Here is a 20,121-nt window from a genome sequence, read left to right as displayed (position 1 = left end):
ATGGGTCTCCTCTGAGTAGGACTTACCCATAAACTACTTTAGTACTACAAACCTTATTATTTTAAAAATTTCCCAATACTGATGAAAAAGTGTATTTGTCTTTCTTTTCACCTCGCTGACTTCAGTAGTAGTCAATTTTCAGATTTGGTGTCAATTGATGGCCATTGGCAGAAGAATGCTAAGATGAAATGTGCTTTAACTCCTACCACGAGTAGAACCTCTGAAATGAAAGGGGAAAATGTCTGATATGAATGCTTTCAGTCTTTTGCATCTCAGTGTTTTACCTCTGAGCAGGATTTGCAAGGAAAGTGGTAATGGGTCTACTCTGAGCAGTAGTTATGTGAAAAGTAGATTTGTACTGAAACCCTCATTTTCTAAAAAAAAAATCAGTGTATTAATGTTAATGTTTATTTGTCTTTCTTTTCAACTCGGTGATGTCAAGGTTTGGTATGAATGATGTCAGCCTTTTGCATCTCAATGTTTTACCTCTTAGCAGGTTTATAAGGAAATTGGTAAGGGGTCTACTCTGAGTAGTAGTTACGCAAAAAGTAGATTTGTACTACAACCCTCATTTTATATTAAAAAATTCAGTATATTGTTAATGTTTATTTGCCTTGTTTTCCAACTTGCTGACGTCAGTAGTAGTCAGTCTTCAGATCTGGTATCTATTGACTGCCATTAGAAAAAGTTGTGAAATGTAAAGATGAAATCCAGTGCAGCTCCTACTTCAAGTAGACCCTCTGAAATGAAAGGGGAAAACGTCTGATATGAATTATTCCAGTCTTTTGCATCTCAATGTTTTACCTCTGAGCAGGATTTGCAAGGAAAGTGGTAATTGGTCGACTCTGAGTAGTACTTACCCTGAAAAGTAGTTTTGTACTGCAACCCTCACTTTCTAAAAAAAATCAGTATACTAATGTCAACGTTTATTTGTCTTTCGTTTAGAAAAACTCCGTGAGGTCAAGGTTTGGTATGAATGATGTCAGTCTTTTGCATCTCAATGTGTTACCACTGAGCAGGATTTACAAGGACACTGGTAATGGGTGTACTCTGAGTAGTAGTTATGTGAAAAGTAGATTTGTACTGCAACCCTCATTTTATTAAAAACAAAATTAGTATATTAGTATTAATGTGTATTTGCCTTTTTTTTCAACTGGATGATGTCAGTAGTAGTCAATTTCAAGGTCTGGTGTCAATTGACTGCCGTTTGAAAAAGCTGTGAAATGTAAAGATGAAATCCAGTGCAGATCCTACTTCAAGTAAATGCTCTGAAAGGATTTTTTTTAAGTCTGCTCTGAATGATTTGCATTATTTTCATCTCAACATTTTAACGCTGCGGAGGATTTACAAGCAAACCGGTAATTGGTGTACTCTGAGTAGGGCTTGCCTGAAACAGACTTTAGAACTACAAACCTCAATATTTAACAAATTTCCCACTAGTGATGAAAAAGTGTATTTGTCTTTCTTTGCACATCGCTGGCTTCAGTAGTAGTCAAATTTCCGACCAGGTATCAATTGGCTAGGGATGTATGAAAGTCACTTACCTTTTCGACGGGGGGATTCACAGTGGGGGGGAGGCGCTCCGCACCTCCCACCGAAATCCTAATCCGGCCGGCTCTGCTCTGCAGAGATTCTGCGGAGCCGCCGGCCAGGGCCGCCCGCAGCCAGACATCCGGCCACTAGGCAGCCTTCCAGAAAAAAAAAAACAGCATACGCAAATGGCGGCTATGGCGGCCGCCATTTGCGTTCCCTTTTTTCGCTGTTTTAGCCTACGTAAATATTTATGTAAGCTATTAAGGCGAAAAAAGGGGGAACGCAAATAGCGTAGTGGGCGCTATTTGCGTTCCTTCCCCCCCCGCCGTTTTAGCCTACGTAAATATTTACGTAAGCTATTATGGCGGGCGGGAAAGGAACGCAAATAGCGCCCACTACGCTATTTGCGTTCCCCTTTTCTTCGCCGTAATAGCTTACATAAATATTTATGTAGGCTAAAACAGCGAAAAAGGGAACACAAATGGCAGCCGCCGTAGCCGCCACCATTTGCGTACGCTGTTTGTTTTTTTTAGCTTGCTGTGATAGGCTACATAAATACTTACGTAGCCTATCATAGCCTCCGCAGGGACGCAAATGGCATCCCTGCGTTAGCCGTGATAGGCTACGTAGTTATTTACGTAGCCTATCACAGCTATGATGAGGAAGCAAATGGCGGCTGCAGTGCAGCCGCCATTCGCAAGTCAGCATGGACGGCAGCAGGTAAGTGCTCTGTTTCACACACCTTTTGTGGGGGGGGCGCGGGGGCTTCGTTCTGCCACAGATTTCAGGGGGGGCGAATGCACTGGCATTCGGCCTCACCGAGATCCGTGGCGGAATTCTCCGACATCCCTACAATTGACTGCCATTAGAAAAAGAATGTGAAGATGAAACGCTGTATAATTCCTACTGCGAGCACACCCTCTGCAATGAAATGAAGAAACGTCTGACAGGAACGATTTCAGTCTTTTCCACCTCAGTGTTTTACCTCTGAGCACGAAGCAGATTTGTGCTGCAACCCTAATTTTCTAAAAAAAAAAAAAAAGAGTATATTGACGTTTACGTTTATTAGTCTTTCTTTTCAACTTGGTGATGTCAGTAGTAGTCAATTTCAAGGTTTGGTATCAATTAACTGCCTTTTGACAAAGTTGTGAAATGTAAAGATGAAATGCAGCGCAGCTCCTGCTTCAAGTAGACCCTCTGAAATGGGATGATCGAGAAGAGATCCTGGCCTTCCTCTCTGTGACAGCCTTTCAAGTACTTGAAGAGTGCTATTATATCTCCCCTCAGTCTTCTCTTCTCAAGGCTAAACATGCCCAGTTCTTTCAGTCTCTCTTCATAGGGCTTTGTTTCCAGTCCCCTGATCATCTTTGGTGCCCTCCTCTGAACCCTCTCCAGTTTGTCTGCATCCTTCTTAAAGTGTGGTGCCCAGAACTGGACGCAGTACTCCAGATGAGGCCTAACCGGTGCCGAGTAGAGGGGAACTAGTACTTCCCGGGATTTGGAAGCTGTGCTTCTATGAATGCAGCCCAAAAGAGCATTTGCCTTTTTTGCAGCCACATCACACTGTTGGTTCATGTTCAGCTTGTGATCGACAACAGTTCCAAGATCCTTCTCGCTTGTAGTGTTGTTGAGCCATGTATCCCCCATCTTGTAACTGTGCCTTTGGTTTCTTTTTCCTAGGTGCAGTCGGAAGATATTTCAAGATTTGGTATCAATTGACTGCGATTGGAAGAAGAATGCTAAGATGAAATGCAATGTATTTCTACTGCGAGTAGACTCTCTGAAATGAATGTGCAAAATGTCTGATATGATTGATTTCCATCTTTTGCATCTCAATGGTTTACCTCTGAGCAGGATGTATTAGGAAACTGGTAATGGGTCTACCCTGAGTACTACCCACCCCAAAAGTAAATTACTACTGCAACCCTCATTTTTATGAAGTTGTTCTGGATTTGATGAAAATGTTCATTTCTCTTCCTTTTCGCATTGGTGACATCATCAGCAGTCATTTTCAAGCTTTTGGGACAAATGCTTCTTCACTGAAAATGTGAAATGTAAACCTGAAATGTCTGATAAAAATTTCTGAAAGCCTGAGGTGAATGATTTCCATCTTTTTCAACTCAATCTTTTAACTCTGAGGAGGATTCACAGGGAAACTGGCCATGGGTCTACTCTGAGTAGAACTTACCGCAAAACCACTTTTGCTCCACAAAGCACAATTTTCTCAGATTTTCCCAGTACTGATGAAAATGGTCCTTTGTCTAGGTTTTCCCATCGCTGACATCAGTAGTAGTCAATTTTCAGATTTGGTATCAGTTCACTGCCATTAGGTGAAGAACCCTAAGATGAAATGCAGTGTACCTCCTACTTCGTGTAGACCCTCTGAAATGATTTTTTAAACGCCTCATATGAATGACTTGCGTTATTTTCATCTCACCGTTTTAACTCTGAGCAGAATCTAACATTAACTGGTAATGGGTCTTCTCTGAGTAGCACTTGCCTGAAATAGACTTTAGTACTACAGACCTTATTATTTTTTGAATTTCCCAATACTGATGAAAAGCGTATTTGTCTTTCTTTTCACATTGCTAACTTCAGTTGGAGGAAATTTCAAGATTTGGTATCAACTGACTGCCATTGGAAGAAGGATCCTAAGATGAAATGTAGTATAATTTCCACTGCGAGTAGACCATCTGAAATGAAAGTGAAAAACTTCTGATATGAATAATTTGCAGGGAATCTCCTACTGCGAGTAGACTCTCTGAAATGAAAGTGCAAAACCTCTGATATGATTTCCATCTATTGCATCTCAATGTTTCACTGCTGTGTAGGATTTACAAGGAAACTGGTAATAGGTCTACTCTGAGTAGTACTTACCCCAAACGTCAATGTGTACTGCAACCCGCACATATTAAACAAATTCAGTATATCGATGTAAACGTTTTTCTGTCCCTCTTTTCAACTCGGTGAAGTCAGTTTCAAGGTTTGGTGTCAATTGACTGCCTTTTGACAAAGTTGTGCAATGTAATGATAAAATGCAGGATGGCTCCTACTTCCAGCAGACCCTCTGACAAGATTGTTGTTAAAGCCTCATATGAATGATTTGCACTATTTTCATTTCAAAGTTTTAACTCTGAGCAGAATTTAACATTAACTGGTAATGGGTCTACTCTGAGTAGGACTTCCCTGAAAATGACTTCAGTACTCCAGCCGTTATTATTTTTAAAATTTCCCAGTACTGATGGAAAAGTGTTTTTAACTGTCTTTTCACATGACTGAATTCAGTAGCAGTCAGTACTCAGATTTAGGGATGTCAGAGAATTCCGCCACGGATCTCGGTGAGGCCAAATGCCAGTGCATTCGGCCCCCTGAAATCTGTGGTGGAACGAAGCCTCCACCCCCTCAACCCACAAAAGGTGCACAAAACGGAGCACTTACCTGCTGCCGTCTGCGCTGACTTGCAAATGGCGGCCGCCCTGCAGCTGCCATTCGCTTCTTCATCATAGCCATGATAGGTTACGTAAATACTTATGTAGCCTATCACGGCTAACGCAGGGACGCCTTTTGCATCCCTGTGGAGGTCATGATAGGCTACGTATTTACATAGCCTATCACGGCAAGCCAAAAAAAAAACAGTGTACGCAAATGGCGGCTACGGCGGCCACCATTTGCGTTCCCTATTTTTAGCTGTTTTAGCCTACGTAAATATTTACATAGGCTATTACGGCAAAAACAAGGGAAATGCAAATAGTGTAGTGGGTGCTATTTGTGTTCCATTTTTTTCGCCATAATAGCCTACGTAAATATTTACGGAGGCTAAAACAGCTAAAAATAGGGAACGCAAATGGCGGCTGCTGTAGCCGCCTCCATTTGCGTATGCTGTTTTTTTGGGGGGGGGCCTTGCCGTGATAAGCTACGTAAATGCTTATGTAGCCTATCACGGCAGCTTCGCAGGACGCAAATGGCAGCCGCTACGGCGGCCGCCATTTGCGTCCGCATCAGCCCGTCTGCAGCCAGAACTCCGGCTGCAGACGGCCCTGGCTGGAGGCTCCGTGGAGCCGCCGTGGAGTGGAACCGGTCCAGGGAGGATTCTGGAGGGAGGGAAAGAGCACCTCCGCCCCACCGCGAATCCAAGCTCCACAAAGGTAAATGACTTTCGTACATCCCTACTCAGATTTGGTTTCAATTGACTGCCATTCGAAGAAGAACACTAAGGTGAAATGCAGTGTAAGTCCTACTGCGAGTAGACCCTCTGATATGAAAGGCCAAAACATCTGATTTGAATGATTTCCATCCTTTGCATCTCAATGTTTTACCTCCAACCAGGATTTATAAGGAAACTTGTAATGGGTCTACTCGGGATAGTACTTACCCATAAAGTAAATTTGAAGTACAACCCTCATGTGTGTGTTTTTTTTAAAAAAACTGTATATTGACATTAAAGGTTTTTGTCTTTCCTTTCAATTCGGTGAGGTCAGGAGGAGTCAATTTCAAGGTTTGGTGACAATTGACTGCTATTTGAAACAGTTGTGCAATGTAAAGAGAAATGCAGGACGGCTCCTTCTTCGAGTAGACCCTCTGAAATGAAATTGAAATGTCTCATGAGTGATTTGAGTGTTTTCCATTTCAATGTTTTAACTCTGATCAGGATTTACAAGGAAACCTGTAATGGGTCTACTCTGAGTAGCACTTAACCCAGAAATACTTCCGTACTACAAACTTCAGTAGTAGGCAATTTTAAACTTTGGTGACTGCAATTTTTAAAAGCTATGAAATGTAAAGATGAAATCCAGTATAGCTCCTGCTTCGAGTAGAATTTCTGAAATTACATGGAAAAAAGTCACATATGAATGACTTGCATCTTTTTCATCTCAGTGTTTTAACTCCCAGAAGAATTTACAAGGCAACTGGTAATGGGACTACTCTGAGAAGCACTTCCCCCAAAACTATTTTTTTACTACAGACCTTATTTTTAAAAAAAATTAAAAATCCCAATACTGATGAAAAAAATTATTTGTCTTTCTTTTCATATCGCTGACTTTGGTAATAGTCAATTTTAAGTTTTTGGTGTCAATTACTGCCATTTGAAAAAGTTGGTAAATGTAAACATGAAATGCAGTGTAGCTCGTACTTTGAGTAGACCCTCTGAAATTAACTGGAAAAATGTCTCATATGAATGATTTGAGTATTTTTCATTTCAATGTTTTAACTCTGAGCAGGATTTACAAGGAATCTGGTAATGGGTCTACTCTGAGAAGGACTTATCTGAAAACTATCTTTGAATGACAACACTTTTTTCAAAAAAATTTTTGCCAGTAGTGATGAAAACGTTTATTTGTCTTCCTTTTGACATCACTGACGTCACTACTAGTCAATTTTAGGGTTTTGTTTCAATTGAGTGGTATCTGAAAACACTGTGAAATGTAAAGATGAAATGCAGTGTAGCTCCTACTTCAAGTAGACCCTCTGAAATTAAATGGAGAAACGTCTCCTATGAATGATTTGAGTGTTTTCATTTCAATCTTTTAACTGTGAGTAGGATTTACAGGGAAACTGGTAATGGGCCTACTCTGAGTAGGACTTACCCAAAAACTACTTTTGTACTACAAATCACCTTTTTTTTCAAATTTTCCCAATACTGATAACAACATTTATTTGTCTTTCTTTTCAAATCAGTGACTTCAGTTGTAGTCAATTTAAACTTGTTTTCATTGCAATTTGAAAAAAAATGTAAAATGTAAAGATGAAATGCAGTGTAGTTCCTACTTCCAGTAGACCCTCTGAAATGAATTTTTAAAGAGTCTGATATGAATGATATGCGTCTTTTTCATCTAAATGTTTTAACTCCGAAAAGAATTTACAAGGAAAGTGGTAGATGGTCTACTATGAGTAGGACTTAACAAAAACTACTGGTAAATGTAAAGTTGAAATGCAGTGTAGCTCCTACATCGAGTAGACCAGTGATTCTCAACCTTCCTAATGCCGTGACCCTGTAATACAGTTCCTCATGTTGTGGTGACCCCAACCATAAAATTTTTTTCGTTGCTACTTCATAACTGTAATTTTGCTACTGTTATGAATCGTAATGTAATATCTGATATGCAGGATGTATTTTCATTGTTACAAATTGAACATAATTAAAGCATAGTGATTAATCAACCCCCACCCAAGAAGAGACAGGGCTCCTTTAGCCCATTAACACCCCCTTCATCCCTCACTGCCCACCCCACCCCATAGGGACTAGCCTCTGCTTCCCATGACCCCACAGCCCACATAGGGCTCCTCTCCCAGGTCGTTTTGCCCATAAACACCTCCTTCACCCCTCACTGCCCAGCCCACCCCATAAGGACAAGCGTCTGCGGCCCATGACCTCGAGGTCCTCGCCCAGCCTTCTGACCCACCCCATATGCTTTTGCGCTGTGCCCTTCTTCCACACACCCTATAGGCCTCCCTTAGCCCATATAAAAATGCCCCCTTCACACACCCCCACAGCCCAGCCCACTCCTCAGGGGCAGGCCTGTGCGCGCCGTGCCCCAACCCCACAGCCCGTTTGCCCCCTGCGGAGTGCTTCGCAGCTGCCCTTCATCCCCACCTCAGGGATCCCCGAACCCACACAGGGGCCCCGTCTCCTCCTCGCCCCACAGCGCAACCCAGCCCACTCCACAGCATCAGGCCTCGGCTTCACACACTGTCCTCACGACCCGCGGTGACCATCACGGCCCATCTCCCCTCACCCTCCTGGCTTGCGGGGGCCACCCTCCGCCATCTGCCAGGCCTCAGCTCCCTTCTCTCCCCACATCCCCCAATAATTCGGTGTGCAGCTCTGGACACCGCCCTTCCCTCCCGCCATCCCTCGTATCATGGAGATCATCCTTCCATAAGCGGCGACCCTTCGGCCGCTCTGCCTCCCGCCATCTCCAATTTCTCCACACGCCATCCTTGCCTACCCCACGGCGGGCAGCCGGGCCTAGCTGGGCCTTGCAGGCGGCGGACACAGACACGCCAGCCCTGCCTGGCTCTCTCCCCGCGCTCTTACCACTTAGGCCGCCGCCGCTTCAGCAGCCCCCCAGCCGGCCACACGCGCTTCCTGGTCCGGCCTCCCCAGGGCGGAGCACTCCGGACCCCGCCAGCCAGTCACCCCCATAAGGGGAGCTGCCACCGTCGGCGCTGGAGCCTCTGGGCCTCCCTTCCCTCTTCGCCTCCCCTTCTCTCACCTCCCTCACCCGGAGCCTCGCAAAGGTGCTAGATTCTATCTAGCATATCTGCATGTGGGCAGACCCGCCTGGAGACGGATAGAGGAGCGGTGTCTCGCTTCCTAAGACCATCGGTAATATGTGTTTTCCAATGGTCTTAGGTGACCCCTGTGAAAGGGTCGTTCGACCCCCAAAGGGGTCACGACCCACAGGTTGAGAACCGCTGGAGTAGACCCTCCAACATTAAATGGAAAAACATCTGATATCAACGATTTGAGTGTTTTCCATTTTGATGTTTTACCCCTGAACAGGATTTACAAGGAAACTAGGAATGGGTCTACTCTCGGTAGGACTTACCTCAAAACTAATTTTGTACTACGAAACCTCATTTTGTAAAAACAATTTCCAGTAGTGATGGAAACGTTATTTGTCTTTCTTTTCACACTGCTGACTTCAGTACTAGTCAATTTTAAGGTTTGGTTTTAATTGAGTGCTATTTGAAAGAGATGTGAAAAGTAAAGCTGAAATGCAGTGTCGCTCCTACTTCGAGTAGACCATCTGAAATGAATTTTTTTGAAGTCTGTTTTGAATGATTTGAGTGTTTTTCATCTCAATGTTTTAACTCTGTGCAGGATTTACAAGGACACTGGTAATGGGTCTACTCTGAGTAGGGCTTACCCCAAAACTGCTTTTGTACAACAACCTCATTTTTTTTGCAAGTTTTCCCAATACTAATGAAAATATTTATTTGTCTTTCTTTTCTTATCAGTCATAGTCCTTCTAAAACCAACCTGGTAAATGGTGTTAATTGCTGGTCAGTGGCTAGACAGCCATAGGATAGGTTGGTTCCCTGAGAACCGACCCCCAGACCTTCCCGCGCTGCCTCGTAGGCAGCGTGGACTGGCCCCGCACCCTGTGCTTGGAAGAGGAGCACAGAGCGGTGAAAACGGGGCATTGCTGGCAGTGTGCTGGGGTGGGTGGACGTGCCGTTCTGGCACTTCCTTTGCGTCAGCCGGCATCCCCCCCAGATCTGCCTTCCTGCGGCTAGACAGCTGAAATCGGCTGTCTAGCCATGACCGTAGGGAGGCTGAAGCATGGAGGGGACAATCCCCTCCGCACTTTTCCTGCGCTGCATTGGATAGTCGTTCACCTTTGAGTTTGGAGGTGGCTGCCTATCCCTATAGGACTGCGCCCTAAAGTACTCACGTTGCACTTTTATTGTGCAAAATAACAAATAGCAAAAATGATAAACAATAATTTGGATACCGTATATGTGCTGCTTGGAATTATTACCTCTGTAGTTCAGTGCAGCTCACATCTCTAAAATAATTTCAAAGGCCTATCATGTCATTTCAAAGAACCTTTCATGTCATTTACATTGCCCTATCAGCTTTGAAGCAATTTCTGTGTAACTCACATCAGCCATCTTAAGCTTCATTTTATCCAAGTAAGAGGAAAAACGGAAACAGGAAGTGCAAAGTAGGCTATTAACATAACAATAAATACAAGTCCAGTATATAGAATTGGCCGACCCTCTTTTCTTGTTTTTGCTATTCCAGGCCAAGCCTCTAGAGGGTGATAAAAGCACAAATAAGGCTGCTGTTTCCAAGATCTTTACCAAGAATTTTCAGCAATACACTGACTTGACTTTTTTAAAATGTGAAAACAACAACACATGGTCCCTTGATGCTTAATTTTCAGTGAATACTTCCTATGACTAACTTGGAGCACCTGACTACACAGTAGCGAAGAGAACAGAATGACTGGGTTCGAGCAACACACCACAGCTTGTCATGGGTTATTTAATCCATGATGAACCGCTACCCCCGCGGGCACCAGGTTGCATATGCAGCCCCCACTCGGGGATTGTCCTGTCTTGTGAGCCTGGAGAGCATGGGTTAAACAACCCTTGTATAACCCATGCTCACCAGGTTCGCATGACACGACAACCCCCGAGCAGGGGCTGCATATTCAAAATGACAGACACGCGCACCCCACCGGCACCGCCCCCTCACTATGGGTTAAATAACCCAAGGTGGGCTGCCGTGTCATGCAAACAGCTCCAGTGTGCTGGGGGTCATCTAATAAAATTATCATCTAATAAAATAAAGGACAAAAACAAAGAGTTGGAGAGTTGAAAACAGATTTACATTCACTTCTTCCAGTGCCACTGATGAACACTGCAAGTTTTGGGATCTATTTCAGATAGCTTCCCTGTGTCTGCAATCCTATTCCTGCTCACTACAGTGGGCTCCACTGAACTGATTGGGAGTTAATTCTGGGTAGACATGTGTAGAATTGCACTGAAAGGGAGCTTCTTGGATCTTGATCCTAAACATGTGTGTGAGTACAACTGCTGGCAACACTATGCAGTCTGACAATTTGGAGTGTATGCCTTTGAAATGGAAATTTCTTTGTATAGATTTTTACTTACTCTGAGACATAAGAGCCATTCTGGATTAGACCAAGGGTCCATCTAGTCCAGCATTCTGTTCACACAATGGCTGACCAGCTGTTGACCAGAACACACAAGCAGGACATGAGTGCAACAGCACCCTCCCATCCATGTTCCCCAGCAACTGGTGTACATAGCCTCACTGCCTCTGGTACTGGAGGTAGCACATAGCCATCAAGGCTAGTGGCCATTGGGAGCCTTTTCCTCCTGGAATTTGTCTACCGCCTCCCCTTTTAAAGCCATCCAAATTGGTGGTCATCACTACAACCTGTAGTAGCGAATTCCACAGTTTTAACTATGCACAGTGTGAAGAAGTACTTCCTTTTATCTGTCCTGAATCTCCCACCAATCAGCTTCATGGGATCACCCTGGGTGATATTCCACATTCTCCACACCATGTATAATTTTGTAGACGTTACCCTCCTTTTTTCCAGGCTAAACAATCCCAGCTGTTGTAACCTTCCATCATAGGAGAGATGCTCCAATCCCTTGATCATTTCAGTTGCCCTTTTCTGCACTTTTTCCAGCTCTACAATATCTTTTTTTTAGTTGCGGTGACCAGAACTATACACAGTATTCCAAGTGTGGTCACACCACAGATTTGTATAAGGGCAGTATGATATTAGCAGATTTATTCTCAATTCCTTTTCTAATTATCCCTAATATGGAGTTTGCCTTTTTTCTTTTTTTCTTTTTTACATTGGCTGCACACTGGGTTGATATTTTCATTGAGCTGTCCACCACAATCCCAAGATCTCTATCTTGGTCAGTCAATGCTAGCTCAGATCCCATCAGGTTATACTCAAAGTTGGGATTTTTTGCCCCAATGTGCATCACTTTACACTTGCTTATATTGAACTACATTTGCCATTTAGATGCTCATTCTCCCCGTTTGGAGAGGTTCTTTTGGAGCTCTTCACAATCCTTTTTTGTTTTAATTTACTAATTTTACCTTTGAGAATGCCTTCAACTTGTTTACCCAGAACAGATGTTAAGCTAACGGGCCTGTAATTTCCTGGATCCCCCCGGATCCCTTTTTGAAAATTGGTGTTACATTGGCTGTCTTCCAGTCCTCTGGTATAGAGGCTGATCTTAGGGACATGTTGCATATGTTGGTTAGAAGATCAGCAATTTCATATTTAAGTTCTTTGAGAACTCTAGGATGGATACCATCTGGCCCCGGTTATTTATTAATTTTCAATTTGTCAATAAGGTTGAGAACTTCAGGTATCTGTCCTATATCTTCTGCAGTGAAGATGGATGAAAAGAATTCATTCAGCTTCTCTGCAATCACCTTGTCCTCCTTCAGTACTCCTTTAACTCCATTGTCATCCAATGGTCCAACTGCCTCCCTAGCTGGTTTTCTGCTTCTGATATATTTACAGCATTATTTATTGTTAGTGCTATGCTCTTCAAAATGCTTTTTTGCATCTCGTATTGTCTGCTTGCATCGCTTTTGTGCAAGCTTGGGCTCCCTTTGTTTTCCTCACTTGGTCAAGAGCTCCATTTTCTGAAGGAAGCTCTCTTTTCTCTAATAGCTCCCTTGACACTGCTCTTTAACCTCTTGGATTTGGGGCTACCTTTCCTAATCTGCAGTTTACATTTTAGCTGGGCTTCTATTATTGTGGTTTTGAGTTATCTCCAAGCATTTTGAAGGGATTTAATCCTTTTGACTCCTCCTTTTAACTTCCTTTTCACCAGTTCCCTCATTTTAGGGAATTTTATGACTGTGTGGGACTTCCAGGGCAATTTTCCACTTAAATATATATAAAATCTGATAGCACTGTGGTCACTGCTTCCAATTGGTTCAATAACATTTACATCTCGTACTAGGTCCTGGGTGACACCTTTTAGGATTAAATCCAACGTCGCCTCCCCTCTGGTTGGTACCATGAACATCTGTTCGAGGGCACAATCATTTAGGCCATCAAGAAATTTAACCTCTTTGTCGCGGCTGGAACATGCATTTATCCAATCAATGTGGGGGTAATTGATGTCGCCCATTATTGCAACACTGCCTTGTTTGGAGGCCTCCCTGCTTTCATTTTCCATCTCAAGGTCACTCTGAGCATTCCGGTCTGGGGGATGCTAGCACGTCCTTAGCATTAAATTAGTTTTGGAGCCTGGTATTGTCACCCAGAGGGGGAAAAAGAGGCGTGTGAAAAAGGGAGTTGTTGTGATCTTGCATTTAAAACGGAAGCAGAAAGCCCCATTTTAAATGCAGGATTTTAAGCTGGTGTAGAAATGCTTGTTAACTATAATCCAACTGCATCACAGTAGTCACTATGTCACTCAAGCTCTCCAGATTAAAGTTTGCTTTATGTATTACATTTTTATCCCCTCTTCCTCCAAGGAGTTTGAGTGAAAATACGACAATCCACCGTACCCGTCATTTTAACCTTCAGAATACATAGACCTCATTCAGGCCCTTTGCATTTACTCCAGGTATTCTGTGTCATTACATATGTGTTCAGTTCACAATGTTTAGGCAAATGTCCATTTCTGATCAACAGAACCATGCCTCATCCCCATAACTGACTAAAGCTATGTCAACAAAGAATACATTTGCCATCCATTCTTCAAAGTCTTGTCAATGTGTCAACATGCACTCATTTATTTTGGATTGCTTAGTCAGGTTTTCTCCAAGAGAAGTAAACAAACTGGTTTTTGTGGGGCAATGACCATGGAAAAATCTTGCTGGCAGGTGAAAGCACCACCTTATTACTTGGCACCTGCTGGACCCTGCAAACAAGAGTTTTCACTTTCCAAGCATTGCTGTGTTTACCGAGAGTAGGACAGTCACTTCCTCAATCAGACAGTTATAGTTTTGATTCCTTCAGGCTGCTTCTCTTACTAGCAATTTGCTAGTTATTATAAGGCTCCACATATACAGTGGAAAGACTTCAGCTGCCCCAACAAATATTACCATTACGTGGTAGACTTCTGAATTAGGTCAAAGTCTGAATGGCCTAGGAGACAGAAGCCCAGCCTTGTTCTTAGAGCTGGTCCCTCTGGACCAAAGGGGGAAACCATAGTCAAGGCCTGCAAGGAACCAAGTTTGCAGTGATTCTATACTGTAAGTAGTTGAGCTGGACTGCTTGCACGTTGCAAGGCACGCGGCAGCTGCAATGCAGCTTAACGGGAGTCACAGGGATCCACAGGCTATATTAAGCTATCTAGAGCATAAACAACATACACATTTGCCCATAAAATGATTTTGCTCCATCATCTATCTATCTATCTATCTATCTATCTATCTATCTATCTATCTATCTATCACATTTCTATACCACCCAATAGCCAAACCTCTCTGGGCAGTTCACAATGAAAGCCATTAAATACAACATGAGAAAAATGTAATATAAAAGCTTAAAACTACAGTATAAAATAAAATGAAAAGCCAAATAAAACCTACCAACAGTGCATAGATTTCAGATACAGGTAAATCTTTGGAAGCAAATTTCTGCTAACTATAATCCAACTCCATCACTATGCCACTCAAACTCTCCAGATTAAAGTTTGCTTTATGCAGTACATTTTTACCCCCTTTCTCCAAGACGCTTGAGGTCCAATGTCTAGCATGACAATCCATCATACCAACAAAACAACAAAAACTGAAAGACTAAATTCCCAGGCAAAATAATGTTTTCACCTGGCGCCAAAAAGAGCACAGCATAGGAGCCAGTGAGCCTCTCTGGGAAGCTCATTGCATAACTGGGGTGCCACAACTGAACTGGAGAATGATCACTGAAGACAATCCTAGGATCCAGGCAGGTATATGTGAAAGGAGACAATCCTTCAGGTAACTATGGCCCAAGCCATTTAAGGCTTTGTATATTAATACCAGCACTTTGATTTGGGTCCAGAAATGGTCTTGCAGCCAGTGCTGATGAAGTACTGGCATAATATAATCACATTGGCCGGTCTCAAGTTAACAATCTTGCTGCTCTGTTCTGGATCAGCTGGTTTCCAGCCTTTCAAAGGAATACCCATCTATAACACATTGCAATAATCCAGATGAGAGATTACCAGAGCATGGATAACTGTAGCTAAGCTATCTCTGTCTAGATAAGGATATATTTGGTATATCAGCCTAAACTGATAATGGGTGCTCCATGCCACCAAGTTCACCTGTGCCTCTAGTGACAATGCTGGATCCAAGTGCACTACAAACTACAAACTTGATCCTTTAGGGAGAGTACATTGCCCTCCAGAACAAGTTGCATGTCACTTAGCATTAGCATCCAAAGTATTCATCTTATGACTGCAAGGTAGAGTAATGTAACAATTTTTCCTAGCGTCACTTTCAGGATTGACCTTATATAACAGTGAAGATTCATGTGAGACTCTGTCAATGGAAAACTTGGGATACATCCACCAAACTGATTAAGGATTTCATTGTTGCATCAGGTTATAGTCCTGGTGTATGTATGGCCACTTCTCTGAAATGTGGAAGGAGGAAGGAGTACTCCCATCAGTAAAGGAGAGTGTTAAAAGTCAACTTGTATGGAATATGATCATGTGAATACATCCTTAATGTGACTAGTAATCAATAGAAACAGAATGAAAACACTAAGAGGCCAAATATTTCCCTTCTTGTTTTTTAAATTAAAAATAAAGAATTTTCTTCTCAGAATTCTGGTAAACATTGTGTCTTTTTCAATATTCACTTCTAGCATGTTATTCCCAGATGCAATAATTAATTAATTAATATCCTTAATACATTCTAACTCTCTTGTTTTGTTTTACTCCTAACCCAGGTGTCCCATTGCTACGCATACTGGAGTTTCAGTATCACATTCTCCCTGAAGTGGATATCTGACGGACCAGAGCAGCTGTAGGAGTCCCAGGAAAAATATGAATGGAACTGTGGATGTAGTTTCAATAGCAAAAGAATATCTAGAGTGCCTGGATTGAACTATTATACTGTGGAATATGGATGTTTAGAGACCGAAAGAGGATAATAAAGTCCTTTGTCTGTTTTGGCTAAGCACTCACACAAAGGCAGTACTGCATTCATTTCAGCTGAATGCAGTACTGTAATCATTTAAGCTTATATCCCTGAAATCTGTCAGAGAGAAAAGTAATAAAGACCAGAAATGTAAGCATGAGACCATAAAGTGTTAATAGACGGCACTAGGGGGCTATGGAAGACGAGCAAGGCCCAATCTACATGGCAACAGCATTCCAAATATTTTGCAGATTCAGCTGTCTAGATGTGTTCTGATATAAAGCGAAGCACATCTGAGAGAGAGACAGAGAGCGCGCAGGAGTTTGTTCAGTTTCTATCCTTCAACCACCTTATAAAGCCACCAACCACCACCGTCAATCAATCTCAGCTTCTCCAGTAGAAAATGGACATTCTGATAAAATATTGCAGGATCATGAATGCTACTGAAAGGTGAATAGTTGTTGGCAATTGATCTTTTTTACAGTTAAAATGGTTTTAAAGCCCACACTCATTATAGACAAATTTGCCCTTTCATATTTCTGGCAGAGCTATATGTGATACCTCTGGGAATACCCTGGCCGGCCAAGTACTTCAAGAGAAGTGAGTGTGTGCTTAGGCAAAGGCACCACTGGGGGTGGAGCAGAGTTCTAATATTGTCCACTGTAGGGTGCTGCTGCTTGGTGTTGACATATATATGCAGCTGCTGCTCTTAGGAGAGACATCATCTAATCTGAAATATCACATTTTAGGCTTTCCCCCTATGGTGCAAGAGTCTAAAATATTTCGTCAACCAAACCATGTCCAAATACAGTGGCTAGCATTGAGATTAAGCCAAACTGGCACCATGGAATCAAGATGATTTTTTATTTTTTTTTAGCAGCTGTTCTAAATGTCCAGGGAAGAAAATATAACCGTTACATTAATCCCATAGTCATGACAAATACCTTTGGCGGAGGTCATCCAAGACTGCTATGAAGGCACTTGAAGTTATTCTTCAAAATATTTTAGGAAATCTAGAACAATTCAGATCTCAGACAGCCTGAAATCCAGTTTGTGCCCTGAACAGAGCAGCAGACATGTCTTTTTGAGGACAGTTAACAGATTTCAGAAAAGAATTCTCCATCACTTTCAAAACGGATACATCAAAATGCCCCCAAATCTCAGCACCATACTTCTGATTTCATTTTCTTCGAAATTATATCGCTTGTACAAGTCAGTAGCCCCCCTGCCCCAATCTAGATGATCTCAGCAGAGAATGTATTGACTGACAAGCTGCCAACTTTGCTGCATCCAAGTGAGATTTTCATAAGTGTTGGGCATTAAACAAAATTCCCAAGTATGGCTGGGTGGGGGAATTCTAGGAGTTGTAGGATTTGTTTTCTGTCTAAACATGCACCCTTAGTCAGTTTTATTTCTAGTAGTGCTTCAAAACAACTGCAGTGATTTGCTGTGAAATATTTTAGTCTCTGGATCAAGAAAGCTCCAAATGTTGCACCATCACTGCCTTGAGCATTGCGGAGATAGTTTTTGCAGGATAGGAGATGGAGAAAGCGTTGTCAGGATGAGCATTTTGTCTCGGTGCGTATAGCAGAGAGCTTGCTCCAAACAGTGCCCAGGTAATGCTGCAGCATATGCTCACTGCTTATCCTTCTGCTGCTGGATTTCTTCCCTGATCAAAAGTAGTCTCTCTCACACACTTATTTCCATGGAATGAGCCCTTAACTCCTCAACTCCCCTTTTGTTCCCATAGGGTCATACTGGATCAAATGCTATTGTTCCCATAAGTGCTGCATTAAAACACACCAACGTGGCAGGGCTCCACACTTCAACTGCAACATTTATTAATAACTTATGAACCCAGAGGGCCAAACTAATCTGGGGTGGACTCTTCTCCTTGGGTAGCTTGGCCACCTGTATCATCTTGCTTATCAAGTGGTAAGTTTCCCTACATATCAGGAGCAGAGGTGTGACAAAATGTGTGGTAAGACAGTTGCTTACAACTAGGGATGTATGGATTGTGTAAAATCCGTTCGTCTCTGTTTTGCAGATTGTAAGGTGCTTTTTGTTCCGTCATCCGCCCACAGACAGATGCGAATTGTTTTTTCGTCATGCGGAAAAATATGGAAATATTTACGTTAAGTATTTACATAATTTACCGCAGTACGTAACATTTAGTGTATTGTCGCCTACTCCATTCTACATTTCCTCAGCAGAAACTTACGTTATTTTTCTATGGATTTATATGCGTAAATTTCGGGAAAATAAAAAAAATCATCCGAAAGTCCACGGACTCCGCAGGGCCTGAGGGGGTCGCTCCACAGCGGATTCTGTAGGTTGGATTCTTAGAAATCCGAGCTCATTTTAATCCGTCTCAAATTTCTTCAGCATCCCTACTTTCAACCCAATGTGAGCCATTCCCATACTATTAACGCTGTGTGTGTGTGTGTGTGTAGCAGAGACATATGTCCATCTACAAATTGTTTATATATGTTCCAGCTTCCGTGCAGAGAGCCACCCATTGACTCGCCCTCCAAAGTGATACGGTGAGGAACAGTCAGCACAACCTCTGAGCAAAGAGCACAAACCTACATTTCTGAACAGTTTATTGATGATAAGGGAGTTAGGAACATAGGATTTTCATGCCAATGTCACCATAAAGAGAATAACCACTTCTGTCATAGAAAGTAGGCAGAATTCGTATGACTTCAGTGGAATTTAATCCTGTGTCTAAGTGCACATGAGCAGTACAGACTTATGTCTATTTGTTTCTGCACTACCCATACAGAAGCCCCTAACAGTGCTCACCTTTGCTCATAGAACTACGGCACCAGGCCAGTAACTTTTATTTCTGTTCAGGCACCAGAAAGGGACAAACCACCTCCTAGTGTCACTTACGATTTCTACAGCACTGACTGCCAAGTCGGGCCTAATGTGAATCTGTTCTTTTCACCTTCCATTTTTCTCTAGCAGCTTTTCAGAAATAGCGTCTATGTCTAATTACTGCTTCTTTCATCAGTGTCTTGGACTTTGCTGTGAAAGACCAGCAGCCAACAAACCATGAGGGCAGAAGGGAATCTGAGGGATGGCAGCTGCAGTCTACATCACTGTGAGAAACACAAGAAGAGTTCATGGTATGTGCAACACGGGCTGGGGGACATTTCCAGAGCAAGGGCCAACATTCCACGAAGGTTAGGCCTAATTACTACCGCCTTGATATTTGCTGAAACGATGAGTCAGCAGTATCTACCCACTCTAGACGTCTTCGTTCTGTGACTATGAAACAGCTGGTAAAAGTCAGTACCATCAGAAGGAAATTTTAAAAGAGGCTTCCCAACTTTCCTGTAAAAACCACCTTGCCTGATCAACCATGTTACATAAAACAAAATGCATGATCCTTCCCATCAGATACCACAGCTGTAGCGTGCCTTTGTTTTTGTATTTGGTAGCCTTAGGGCGCAATCCTATGCATATTTAGATAGAAGAAAGTCCTACAACTCCCAGAATTCCCAAGCCAGCATGGGCTATTTTAAAAAATAGTGTTGGCAAGGGCTCGAGGATGTGGACAGATTCTTCTTTATTTTTGCTTGGAGATAATATTCCCCAGTTTGCTTACGTCAGCTGCTAAGATTCTTCCTCAGTAGCCTCCCATGGCTTGAGAAGTCATTAAGGGTGCAATCCTATGGGGATGGGTGGCCGCCTCCCAGCTCGGAGGCAACAGCCTATCCAATGCAGGGCAGGAGAAGCACGGAGGGGATTCTTCCCTCAGTGCTTCTCCTGCCCTGCATTTGCGGCTAGACAGCCGATTTCGGCTGTCTAGCCGCAGGAAGGCAGAGTGGGGGAGGAGGCTGCCAGACAACACATAGGATGTGTTGTATCAGCATTTCCACCTTCCTCGCCCTGGAACGTCCCTCCTGGAATGCCCCGTTTTGGCTGCTCCGCATTCCTCTTCAGAGTGCGGGGCTGTTCCGCGCTTGCCTGCGAGGCAGCAT

This window comes from Heloderma suspectum, chromosome 1 (assembly GCF_057233095.1).
Source record: "Heloderma suspectum isolate Gila_16-S chromosome 1, 16-S_ref, whole genome shotgun sequence".
Lineage (NCBI taxonomy): Eukaryota > Metazoa > Chordata > Lepidosauria > Squamata > Helodermatidae > Heloderma > Heloderma suspectum.
The sequence above is the reverse complement of the archived record's forward strand: the minus strand, read 5'-3'. Positions refer to the sequence as shown.